We start from the raw sequence: 12,831 nt of genomic DNA, 5'->3' as shown, positions 1-12,831 counted from the left end.
GCGTGACCCCACCCCCCAGACATTTTACCCCAACCGGTGACATGTGTTATGACGTCATTGTGTCACAAGATTGGGCATTAAATTCTGAACATTTTGGTGCTGGGTTCATGTAAAGCGGACAAGAATTGACCGCGTTATGACAAAAACCGCATATTTTTCAAGGTCGTGACCCCCCTGATCTTTGACCCCCTAACCGGTAACAAGAGTATTGGCGTCATTGTGTCATATTGCATATCACAAGATGAGGTGTTGAATTCTGAACATTTTGGCGTTAGTTGCATGCAAATTGAATAAAAATTGACCGTGTTATCGTAAAAAGACAATTTTGAACTTTTCGTGACCTTGACCTTGACCTTTGACCCGAACGATCCCAAAATATAATGGAATGCTTCCTGGCTAATAACCAATCATCCCACCAAATTTCATGCAATTCGGTTTTATACTTTTTGAGTAATACGAATCACAAGATTACAAATAAATAAATAAATAAATACATGCCGACCAAAACATAACCTTTCGCAGAATGCGAAGGTAAAAAACGAAGTTCGTTATATCTCAGAGACTATGAGTCCGATATACATGAAACTGGTATGGGAGATTCAAGGTATGTCCAAGTTGTGTGTGAGAAAGAACCGTTGCTATGGACCCCTCCGTTGCCCAGTAACGGCCGAAAAACCTCGAAATGTGGGAGTATTTTCACGAAAAAACAATCTGCAGAATTAACCCTTGCAGCCAGAAAAAGGAATTTTATTGTGATTAATCCTCAGGTCATTCCCCATCGAATGGGCCCATCGCGTCAGGTTCTATTGGGTAGTCGACGACACATGTCCGCCAACCCGCTTGTCTGTATGTATGTCTGTTCAGTCCAGTGCTCCGTTAATACAATGGCGATTTCGATGAAACTTGGTTGGTCGGTTCATACCATGACCTAGTTGTGTGCAAATGAGAACCCTTGCTATGGACCCATCCATTGCCGTGCAACGGACCTTTGAAATTTTTGGAAAATCGTAAAAAAAAAAATTTTCATAAATAAAACATCGGGCCAAGATCGACTGTGGGCAGTACATTCAGGCATATTGTCAAAAATTTCCAGCCGGATCCTATGAAAACTGCCAGAGAAGATAGACTTTGAATGAACCCTGGTCGAAAACAATAAAAAAACGAAGTGCGTCATATCTCAGAGACTATGAGTCAGATACACATGAAACTGGAATGGAAGGTTCATGGTATGTCACAGTTATGTGTGAGAAAGAACCGTTGCTATGGATGCTTTTGTTGGCTAGTAACGGCTGAAAAACGACTAAATTCGACTCGATCCACGACCCATGTCCACCCACCGGCTTGTCTGTCTGTCTGTATGTCCCAAGCATCGCTCCGTGGGTTTTGATCCGATCCTGATAAAATTTTGGTGGGAGGTTTATACAATGATTTCGTTGTGTTTTCCTGAGAATGGGCATGGTGCGCCCATTATGGGCGGAGCCACGCCCAAAAAACGTGTGTTTTTAGGGGGAAGCCGATCTCAATTTGCATCTTCTCCTCGGGGGTTTGTCGAATCTGACAGGGGTTTTGGAATTTGGTTAGCCCAATGGGACCTGCATAGCCCCACGGAGCTCGATTTTTCATTTTCGTCCCAAGGTCAAGGTCACGAACCTTGAAATTTGCGAATTTTGACATAAAAACGTACAACCGCCCAAACATTTGAGAGCTTGGATGGCAATATTTTTTCTGCATAATCTTGAGTTCATTCCCCACCGAAAGTCTTGAAACCATTTTGCACTATTTCGAACAGCTTGCCCGTGGCTCCCCCTTCAAGTTTGTTTTTACACTGATTTCATCAAAGTATGGATAATCCGAGGAGTGTGAAATGCCATATAGCCTATATGACGTTATATTCTTCCTGGAATGTTCCAGAGGAAGTTTTGCACCAAAGGTCATAATCCTTGACCTTTGACCTTAAAAGTTCACAAAGGGCAAATTTTCAAAGTTGTGCGAATCGAACCGGGTTTTCGACATTCTTCGACGAACTAACTACAATAAACTATAGCACGTATGCTGTTTCCTTATTTTAAAGTCCACAACATTGTTTTGTGACCTTTAGAGGTTATGCAAAGGTCAAATTTTGAAAGTTGTTTAACGAAACCGGGTTTTCGACATTTTTCAGCCAACAATCTGTCACTCGGACCACATCATGTTGATCATTTTTATAACTTGGTCAAAAATTATCACGTCTCATCCTTGACTTCTGAAGCAATATACATCATCAAATACCGCTTGGGAACCATTGTCGTCTTCAGACGTGAAAACAACGCAGTGGGTTAAACTGACAACTCCAGTACCTCTACTATTGTGTTAAATAAACGTGTTTCAACGCTTCTTACCAAGTTGTCTCTGTGGCGCAATTAGCGCATTCGGCTGTAAACCGAAAGCTTGGTTGTTCGAGCCCACCCAGGGACGATCTTTTATTTAATTGGTTGACGAAAAAATATTTTCACGAAAAAAATAAGTGACCACTCTATTCGATATTGTTGTGTGCCTGTCTGTCTGTGGGGTCGTCGATCCAGTCGAAAAAAAGTTATTTTTAATTTTTTTTGAAATTTGTTCGACCGGAATCAGTTTTTCCGTCGATATGTTTGTCTGTCTGTCTGTCTCTTCGGTCCAGTGCTTCGTCAATAAAATGGCGATTTCGATGAAACTTCTTGGGTGGGTTCATCCCATGGCCGAGTTGTGTGCAAATGAGAACCGTTGCTATGGACACCACCGTTGCCGATCAACGGGACTTTGAAAATTTTGAAAAATGTTTTCATGAAAAAAAATGAAAAAAAATAAAAAAAATTTTCAAAAATAAAACATCGGGCCACGAACGACTGTGGGCAGTACATTCAGGCAGATTGTCAAAAATTTCCACCGGATCCTATGAAAACTGTCAGAGAAGATAGACTTTGAATGAACCCTGGTCCAAAACAAGAAAAAAAATGAAGTGCGTTATATCTCAGAGACTATGAGTCAGATGCACATGAAACTGGAATGGTAGGTTCATGGTATGTCCTACTTATGTGTGAGAAAGAACCGTTGCTATGGACGCTTTTGTTGCTCTCGTCACTGCTGAAAAACGAGTAAATTCGAATTGATCGACTTCCCATGTCCACCTCCCGGCTTGTCTATCTGTCTGTCTGTCCCGAGCATAGCTTCGTGGGTTTTGATCCGATCCTGATCAAATTTTGATCGGAGGTTTATAAATATTTTAACAAAAAAATAAGTGACCACGATATTCGTGATTGTTGTGTGTCTCTATGTCTGTCTGTCTGTCTGTTGGGTCTTTGATCTCGACGAATTTTTTTTTTTGAAATTTGTTCTATCCGAATTACCAGAATTTCCATCGATATGTTTGTCTGGCTGTCCCTCTGTTCGGTCCAGCGCTCCGTTAATACAATGGTGATTTCGATGAAACCTCGTTGGAAGGTTCATACCATGACCGAGTTGTGTGCAAATGAGAACCGTTGCTATGGACGCCACCGTTGCCGAGCAACGGGACTTTGAATATTTGAAAAATCATCAAAAAATTATTTTTTTCGAAAATGAAAAATCGGGTCTGGAGCGACTGTGGGCAGTACATTCAGACATATTGTCAAAAATTTCCAGCCGGATCCGATGAAAACTGTCGGAGAAGATAGACTTTGAATGAACCTTGGTCAAACACAAAAAAGTTCGTTATATCTCAGAGACTATGAGTCAGATACACATGAAACTGGTAAGGCAGGTTCATGGTGTGTCCTAGTTATGTGTGAGAAAGAACCGTTGCTATGGACCCCAACGTTGCCTTGCAACGGCCGACTACCCATGTCCGCCTACCAGCTTTCTGTCTGTCTGTCTGGCTGTTCGGTACAGTGCTGTGTTAATACAATGGCGATTTCGATGAAACTTGGTTGGGAAGTTCATTCCATGACAGAGTTGTGTGTAAATGAAAACCGTTGATATGGACAACCACGTTGCCACCACCGGGACTTTGAAATATTTGAAAAATCATGAAAAAGAAATGTTTGCGAAAATAAAGCATCGGGCCACGAACGACTGTGGGCAGTAAATTCAGCCATATTGTCAAAAATTTACAGCCGGATCCGATGAAAACTGTCGAAGAAGATAGACTTTAAATGAAACCTAGTCGAAAACAACAAAAAAAACGAAGTTCCTGATATCTCAGAGACTATGCGTCAGATATACATGAAACTGGTATGGTAGGTTCATGGTTTGTCCTAGTTATGGGTCAGAAGGAATCTTTGCTGTGGACCACTCCGTTGCCTAGCAACGTCCGAAAAACCTCTAAATGTGCAGGTATTTTTATGAAAAAACAATCTGCAGCATTAACCCTTGAAGCTGGAGTCATGAATTTTCTTGTGCTTAATCCTCATGTCATTCCCCATTGAATGGGCCTATCGCGTCAGGTTCTATTGGGTCGTCGACTCACCATGTCCACCTCCCGGCTTGTCTGTCTGTCTGTCTGTCCCGAGCATAGCTCCGTGGGTTTTGATCCAATCCTGATCAAATTTTGATGGGAGGTTTACATCATGATTTCGTTGTTTTTTCCTGAGATTTTGCATGGTGTGCCCAATATGGGCGAAGCCTCACCCAAAAAACATGTGCTTTTAGCGGGTGGCCGATTTCAAGTTGCATCTTCTCCGAGGGGGTTTGTCGAATCTGACAGTGGTTTCGGTATTTGGTTCACCCAATGGCACCTGCATAGCCCCAACAAGCTCGATTTTCATTTTCGTCCCAAGCTCAAGGTCACAAGGTCACGAACTTATAAAATTGCGAATTTTGACATGAAAATGCATCTGCTGCGTGGGGGTTTGTCAAATCTGTCAGGGGTTTCGGTATTTGGTTCGCCCAATGGCACCTGCATAGCCCTACGGAGCTCGATTTTTCATTTTCCTCCCAAGGTCAAGGTCACAAACTGAGAAAATTGCGAATTTTGACATAAAAATCATACAACCGCAAAAACGTTGAGAGCTTGGATGACGATATTTTTCTGCATAATCTTGAGGTCATTCCCCACATCAAGTCTTGAAACCATTTTGCTCTATATCGAACAGCTTGCCCGCGGTGCCCTCTTCAAGTTTGTTTTTACGCTGATTTCATCAAAGTACGGATAATCCGAGGAGTGTGAAATGCCATATAGCCTATATGACATTTTATTTTTCCTGGAATGTTCCAGAGGAATTTTTGCACCAAAGACAATTATCCTTGACCTTTGACCTTTAAAGTTCACAAAGGTCAAATTTTCAAAGTTGGGGGAATCGAACCGGGTTTTCGAGATTCTTCGACGAACTAACTTCAATTGGCTGTAGAACGTATCCTGTTTCCATATTTTAATGTCTACAACATTGTTTTGTGACCTATAAAGGTGATGCAAATGTCAAATTTTGAAAGTTGTTGAACGAAAACGGGTTTTCGACATTTTGCAGGTCATAATCTGTCACTCAGACCACATCATGATGATCATTTTTATGACTTGCTCAAAAATTATCACATTGTCTCATCCTTGACTTCTTAAACAACAGATATCATCAAATACCGCTCGTGAACCATTGTCGTCTTCAGACTTGCACACAACGCAGTGGGTAAAACTGACAACTCCAGTACCTCTACTATTGTGATAAATAAACGTGTTTCAACACTACTTGCTAAGTTGTTTCTGTGGCGCAATTGGTCAGCGCGTTCGGCTGTTAACCGAAAGGTTGGTGGTTCGAGCCCACCCAGGGACGATCTTTTATTTAATTGGTTCACGAAAATATATTTTCACCAAAAAAATAAGTGACCACAATATTCGTGATTGTTGTGTGTCTCTATGTATGTCTGTCTGTCTGTTGGGTCGTTGATCTCGACGAATTTTTTTTTTGAAATTTGTTCTATCCTAATTATCAGTATTTCCGTCGATATGTTTGTCTGTCTGTCCCTCTGTTCGGTCCAGTGCTCCGTTAACACAATGGCAATTTTGATGAAACCTGGTTGGAAGGTTCATACCATGACCGAGTTGTGTGCAAATAAGAACCGTTGCTATGGACACCACCGTTGCCGAGCAACGGGACTTTGAAAATTTGAAAAATCATTAAAAAAAAACAATTTCGAAAATCAAAAATCGGGACACGAGCCACTGTGGGACGTACATTCATCCATATTGTCAAAAATTTCCAGCCGGATCCGATGAAAACTGTCAGAGAAGATCGACTTTGAAAGAACCCTGGTTGAAATCAAGAAATAAAAAGTTCGTTGTATCTCAGAGACTATGAGTCAGATACACATGAAACTGGTATGGTAGGTTCATGGTATATCCGAGTTATGTGTGAGAAAGAACCGTTGCTATGGACCCCAACGTTGCCTTGCAATAACCGACTACCCATGTCCGCCAGCAGGCTTTCTGTCTGTCTGTCTGGCTGTTCGGTCCAGTGCTCCGTTAATACAATGGCGATTTCGATGAAACTTGGTTGGGAGGTTCATTCCATGACCGAGTTGTGTGTAAATGAAAACCCTTGCTATGAACAGCAACGTTGCCAAGCACCGGGACTTTGAAATATTTGAAAAATCAATGAAAAAAAAGGTTTTGGAAAATAAAACATCGGGCCACGAACGACTGTGGGCAGTAAATTCAGCCATATTGTCAAAAATTTACAGCCGGATCCTAGGAAAACTGTCGAAGAAGATAGACTTTGAATGAAACCTGGTCGAAAACAATAAAAAAAACGAAGTTCGTGATATCTCAGAGACTATGAGTCAGATATACATGAAACTAATATGGTAGGTTCATGGTATGTCCGAGTTATGGGTGAGAAGGAATCGTTGCTATGGACCCCTCCGTTGCGTCGCAACGGCCAAAAAACCTCCAAATGTGGGGGTGTTTTTCTGAAAAAACAATCTGCAGCATTAACCCTTGAAGCTGGAATCATGAATTTTCTTGTGCTTAATCCTCATGTCATTCCCCATCAAACGAGCCTATCGCGTTAGGTTCTATTGGGTTGTCGACTACCCATGTCTGCCTACCAGTTTGTCTGTCTGTCTGTCTGTCTGTCTGCCTGTCTGTTCGGTCCAGCGCTCCGTTAATACAATGGCGATTTCGATGAAACTTGGTTGGGAGGTTCATTCCATGACCGAGTTTTGTGTAAATGAAAACCCTTGCTATGAACACCAACGTTGCCAAGCACCGGGACTTTGAAATATTTGAAAAATCATGAAAAAAAAGGTTTTCGAAAATAAAACATCGGGCCACGAACGACTGTGGGCAGTAAATTCAGCCATATTCTCAAAAATTTACAGCCGGATCCAATGAAAACTGTCGAAGAAGATAGACTTTGAATGAAACCTGGTCGAAAACAATAAAAAAATGAAGTTCGTGATATCTCAGATACTATGAGTCAGATATACATGAAACTGCTATGGTAGGTTCATGGTATGTCCTAGTAATGGGTGAGAAGGAATCGTTGCTATGGACCCCTCCGTTGCATCGCAACGGCCGAAAAACCTCTAAATGTGGGGGTGTTTTTTGAAAAAACAATCTGCAGCATTAACCCTTGAAGGTGGAATCATGAATTTTCTTATGCTTAATCCTCATGTCATTCCCCATCGAACGAGCCTATCGCGTTAGGTTCTATTGGGTTGTCGACTACCCATGTCCGCCTACTGGTTTGTCTGTCTGTCTGTCTGTCTGTTCGGTCTAGCGCTCCGTTAATACAATGGCGATTTTGATGAAACTTGGTTGGGAGGTTCATTCCATGACCGAGTTGTGTGTAAATGAAAACCCTTGCTATGAACACCAACGTTGCCAAGCACCGGGACTTTCAAATATTTGAAAAATCATGAAAAAAAGGTTTTCGAAAATAAAACATCGGGCCACGAACGACTGTGGGCAGTAAATTCAGCCATATTGTCAAAAATTTACAGCCGGATCCAATGAAAACTGTCGAAGAAGATAGACTTTGAATGAAACCTGGTCGAAAACAATAAAAAAAACGAAGTTCGTGATATCTCAGAGACGATGAGTCAGATATACATGAAACTGCTATGGTAGGTTCATGGTATGTCCTAGTTATGGGTGAGAAGGAATCGTTTCTATGGACCCCTCCGTTGCGTCGCAACGGCCGAAAAACCTCTAAATGTGGGGGTATTTTTGTGAAAAAACAATCTGCAGCATTAACCCTTGAAGCTGGAATCATGAATTTTCTTGTGCTTAATCCTCATGTCATTCCCCATCGAAAGGGCCTATCGCGTCAGGTTCTATTGGGTTGTCGACTGCCCATGTCCGCCTACCGGCTTGTCTGTCTGTCTGTCTGTCTGTTCGGTCCAGCGCTCCGTTAATACAATGGCGATTTCGATGAAACTTGGTTGGTAGGTTCATTCCAAGACCTCGTTGTGTGCAAATGAGAACCATTGCCATGGACACCAACGTTGCCCAGCAACGGGACTTTGAAATTTTAGAAAAATCATAAAAAATTAATTTTTTCGAAAATAAATCATCGGGCCAGGAACGACTGTGGGCAGCACATTCTGGCATATTGTCAAAAATTTCCAGCCGGTTCCTATGAAAACTGTCGGAGAAGATAGACTTTGAATGAACCCTGGTCCAAAACATTAAAAAAAAGAAGTGCATTATATCTCAGAGACTATGAGTCAGATCTACATGAAACCTGAATGGTAGGTTCATGGGATGTCCTACTTATGTGTGAGAAAGAACCGTTGCTATGGACGCTTTTGTTGCTCTCGTGACGGCTGAAAAACGACTAAATTCGAATTGATCGATTTCCCATGTCCACCTCCCTGCTTGTCTGTCTGTCTGTCTGTCCCGAGCATAGCCCCGTGGGCTTTGATCCGATCCTGAAAAAATTTTGGTGGGAGGTTGATGTCACGATTTCGTTGTGTTTTTCTGAGAATGGGCGTGGTGTGCTCAATATGGGCGTAGCCACGCCCAAAAAACTTGTGCTTTTAGGGGGAAGCCGATTTCAATTTGCATCTTCTCCGAGGGGGTTGTCGAATCTGACAGGGGTTTCGGTATTTGGTTCGCCCAATGGCACCTGCATAGCCCTACGGAGCTCGATATGTCATTTTCGTCCCAAGGTCAAGGTCGCGAACTTCGAAAATTGTGAATTTTGACATCAAAATCATACGACCGCAAAAACTTTGAGAGATTGGATGACAATATTTTTTATGCATAATCTTGAGCTCATTTCCCACCTCAATCTTGAAACCATTTTGCTCAATCTCGAACACCTTGCCCGTGGCACCCCCTTCAAGTTTGTTTTTACGCTGATTTCATCAAAGTCTGGATAATCCGAGGAGTGCGAAATGTCATATAGCCTATATGACGTTATATTGTTCCTGGAATGTTCCAGAGGAATTTTTGCACCAAAGATCATTATCCTTGACCTTTGACCTTTAAAGTTCACAAAGGTCAAATTTTCAAAGTTGGGGGAATCGAACCGGGTTTTCGACATTCTTCGACGAACTCAGTACAATAAGCTCTAGAACGTATCCTGTTTCCATATTTTAATGTCCACAATATTGTTTTGTGGCCTTCAGAGGTTATGCAAAGGTCAAATTTTGAAAGTTGTTGAACAAAATCGGGTTTTCGACATTTTGCAGCTCATAATCTGTCACTCGTACCACATCATGTTGATCATTTTTATCACTTGGTCAACAATTTTCACATTGTCTCATCCTTGACTTCTTAAACAATACACATCATCAAATACCGCTCGTGAACCATTGTCGTTTTCAGACTTGCACACAACGCAGTGGGTAAAACTGACAACTCCAGTACCTCTACCATTGTGATAAATAAACGTGTTTCAACACTACTTACTATGTTGTCTCTGTGGCGCAATTGGTTTGCGCCTTCGGCTGTTAACGGAAAAGTTGGTGGTTCGAGCCCACCCAGGGACGATCTTATATTTAATTGGTTCACGAAAAAATATTTTCACCAAAAAAATAAGTGACCACGATATTCGTGATTTTTGTGTGTCTCTATGTATGTCTGTCTGTCTGTTGGGTCTTTGATCTCGACGAATTTTTTTTTTGAAATTTGTTCTATCCTAATTATCAGTATTTCCGTCGATATGTTTGTCTGTCTGTCCCTCTGTTCGGTCCAGTGCTCCGTTAACACAATGGCGATTTCGATGAAACCTGGTTGGAAGGTTCATACCATGACCGAGTTGTGTGCAAATGAGAACCGTTGCGATGGACACCACCGTTGCCGAGCAACGGGACTTTGAAAATTTGAAAAATCATAAAAAATATTTTTTTCGAAAATCAAAAATCGGGACACGAGCCACTGTGGGACGGACATTCATCCATATTGTCAAAAATTTCCAGCCGGATCCGATGAAAACTGTCGGAGAAGATCGACTTTGAAAGAACCCTGGTTGAAATCAATAAAAAAGTTCGTTGTATCTCAGAGACTATGAGTCAGATACACGTGAAACTGGTATGGTAGGTTCATGGTATATCCGAGTTATGTGTGAGAAAGAAGCGTTGCTATGGACCCCGACGTTGCCTTGCAATAACCGACTACCCATGTCCGCCTGCAGGCTTTCTGTCTGTCTGTCTGGCTGTTCGGTCCAGTGCTCCGTTAATACAATGGCGATTTCGATGAAACTTGGTTGGGAGGTTCATTCCATGACCAAGTTGTGTGTAAATGAAAACCCTTGCTATGAACAGCAACGTTGCCAAGCACCGGGACTTTGAAATATTTGAAAAATCAATGAAAAAAAAGGTTTTGGAAAATGAAACATCGGGCCACGAACGACTGTGGGCAGTAAATTCAGACATATTGTCAAAAATTTACAGCCGAATCCTCGGAAAACTGTCGAAGAAGATAGACTTTGAATGAAACCTGGTCGAAAACAATAAAAAAACGAAGTTCGTGATATCTCAGAGACTATGAGTCAGATATACATGAAACTGCTATGGAAGGTTCATGGGATGGCCTAGTTATGGGTGAGAAGGAATCGTTGCGATGGACCCCTCCGTTGCATCGCAACGGCCGAAAAACCTCTAAATGTGGGGGTGTTTTTATGAAAAAACAATCTGCAGCATTAACCCTTGAAGCTGGAATCATGAATTTTCTTGTGCTTAATCCTCATGTCATTCCCCATCGAACGAGCCTATCGCGTTAGGTTCTATTGGGTTGTCGACTACCCATGTCCGCCTACCGGTTTGTCTGTCTGTCTGTCTGTCTGTCTGTCTGTCTGTCTGTCTGTTCGGTCCAGCGCTCCGTTAATACAATGGCGATTTCGATGAAACTTGGTTGGGAGGTTCATTCCATGACCGAGTTGTGTGTAAATGAAAACCCTTGCTCTGAACACCAACGTTGCCAAGCACCGGGACTTTGAAATATTTGAAAAATCATGAAAAAAAAGGTTTTCGAAAATAAAACATCGGGCCACGAACGACTGTGGGCAGTAAATTCAGCCATATTGTCAAAAATTTACAGCCTGATACAATGAAAACTGTCGAAGAAGATAGACTTTGAATGACACCTGGTCGAAAACAATAAAAAAACGAAGTTCGTGATATATCAGAGACTATGAGTCAGATATACATGAAACTGCTATGGTAGGTTCATGGTATGTCCTAGTTATGGGTGAGAAGGAATCGTTGCAATGGACCCCTCCGTTGCGTCGCAACAGCCGAAAAACCTCTAAATGTGGGAGTATTTTTGTGAAAAAACAATCTGCAGCATTAACCCTTGAAGCTGGAATCATGAATTTTCTTGTGCTTAATCCTCATGTCATTCCCCATCGAACGGGCCGATCGCGTCAGGTTCTATTGGGTTGTCGACGACCCATGTCCGCCTACCGGCTTGTCTGTCTGTCTGTCTGTCTGTTCGGTCCAGCGCTCCGTTAATACAATGGCGATTTCGATGAAACTTGCTTGGTAGGTTCATTCCAAGACCTCGTTGTGTGCAAATGAGAACCATTGCCATGGACACCAACGTTGCCCAGCAACGGAACTTTGAAATTTTCAAAAAATCATAAAAAATTTATTTTTTCGAAAATAAATCATCGGGCCAGGAGCGACTGTGGGCAGCACATTCTGGCATATTGTCAAAAATTTCCAGCCGGTTCCTATGAAAACTGTCGGAGAAGATAGACTTTGAATGAACCCTGGTCCAAAACAATAAAAAAAAGAAGTGCATTATATCTCAGAGACTATGAGTCAGATCTACATAAACCTGAATGGTAGGTTCATGGGATGTCCTACTTATGTGTGAGAAAGAACCGTTGCTATGGACACTTTTGTTGCTCTCATGACGGCTGAAAAACGACTAAATTCGAATTGATCGATTTCCCATGTCCACCTCCCTGCTTGTCTGTCTGTCTGTCTGTTACGAGCATAGCCCCGTGGGCTTTGATCCGATCCTGAAAAAATTTTGGTGGGAGGTTGATGTCACGATTTCGTTGTGTTTTACTGAGAATGGGCGTGGTGCGCTCAATATGGGCGGAGCCACGCCCAAAAAACTTGTGCTTTTAGGGGGAAGCCGATTTCAATTTGCATCTTCTCCGAGGGGGTTTGTCGAATCTGACAGGGGTTTCGGTATTTGGTTCGCCCAATGGCACCTGCATAGCCCTACGGAGCTCGATATGTCATTTTCGTCCCAAGGTCAAGGTCGCGAACTTAGAAAATTGTGAATTTTGACATCAAAATCATACGACCGCAAAAACTTTGAGAGATTGGATGACAATATTTTTTATGCATAATCTTGAGCTCATTTCCCACCTCAATCTTGAAACCATTTTGCTCAATCTCGAACAGCTTGCCCTTGGCGCCCCTTCAAGTTTGTTTTTACGC

General features: G+C 42.1%; 2 non-coding genes across 2 annotated transcripts; both read left to right on the top strand.

The window, feature by feature from the left end:
• The first annotated feature begins 5,685 nt into the window (after window positions 1-5,685).
• Window positions 5,686-5,759, top strand: TRNAN-GUU (transfer RNA asparagine (anticodon GUU)). Its single transcript has one exon. It is a non-coding gene; the product is annotated as a tRNA-Asn (tRNA).
• Window positions 5,760-9,850: 4,091 nt separating this feature from the next.
• TRNAN-GUU (transfer RNA asparagine (anticodon GUU)) lies at window positions 9,851-9,924 on the top strand. Its single transcript has one exon. It is a non-coding gene; the product is annotated as a tRNA-Asn (tRNA).
• Window positions 9,925-12,831: the final 2,907 nt, after the last annotated feature.

The sequence above is a fragment of the Eptatretus burgeri genome, chromosome 2, assembly GCF_056783735.1.
Source record: "Eptatretus burgeri isolate ZD-2024b chromosome 2, Ebu_testis_v1, whole genome shotgun sequence".
NCBI lineage: Eukaryota > Metazoa > Chordata > Myxini > Myxiniformes > Myxinidae > Eptatretus > Eptatretus burgeri.
This window is presented reverse-complemented; position numbering and strand designations above follow the sequence as displayed.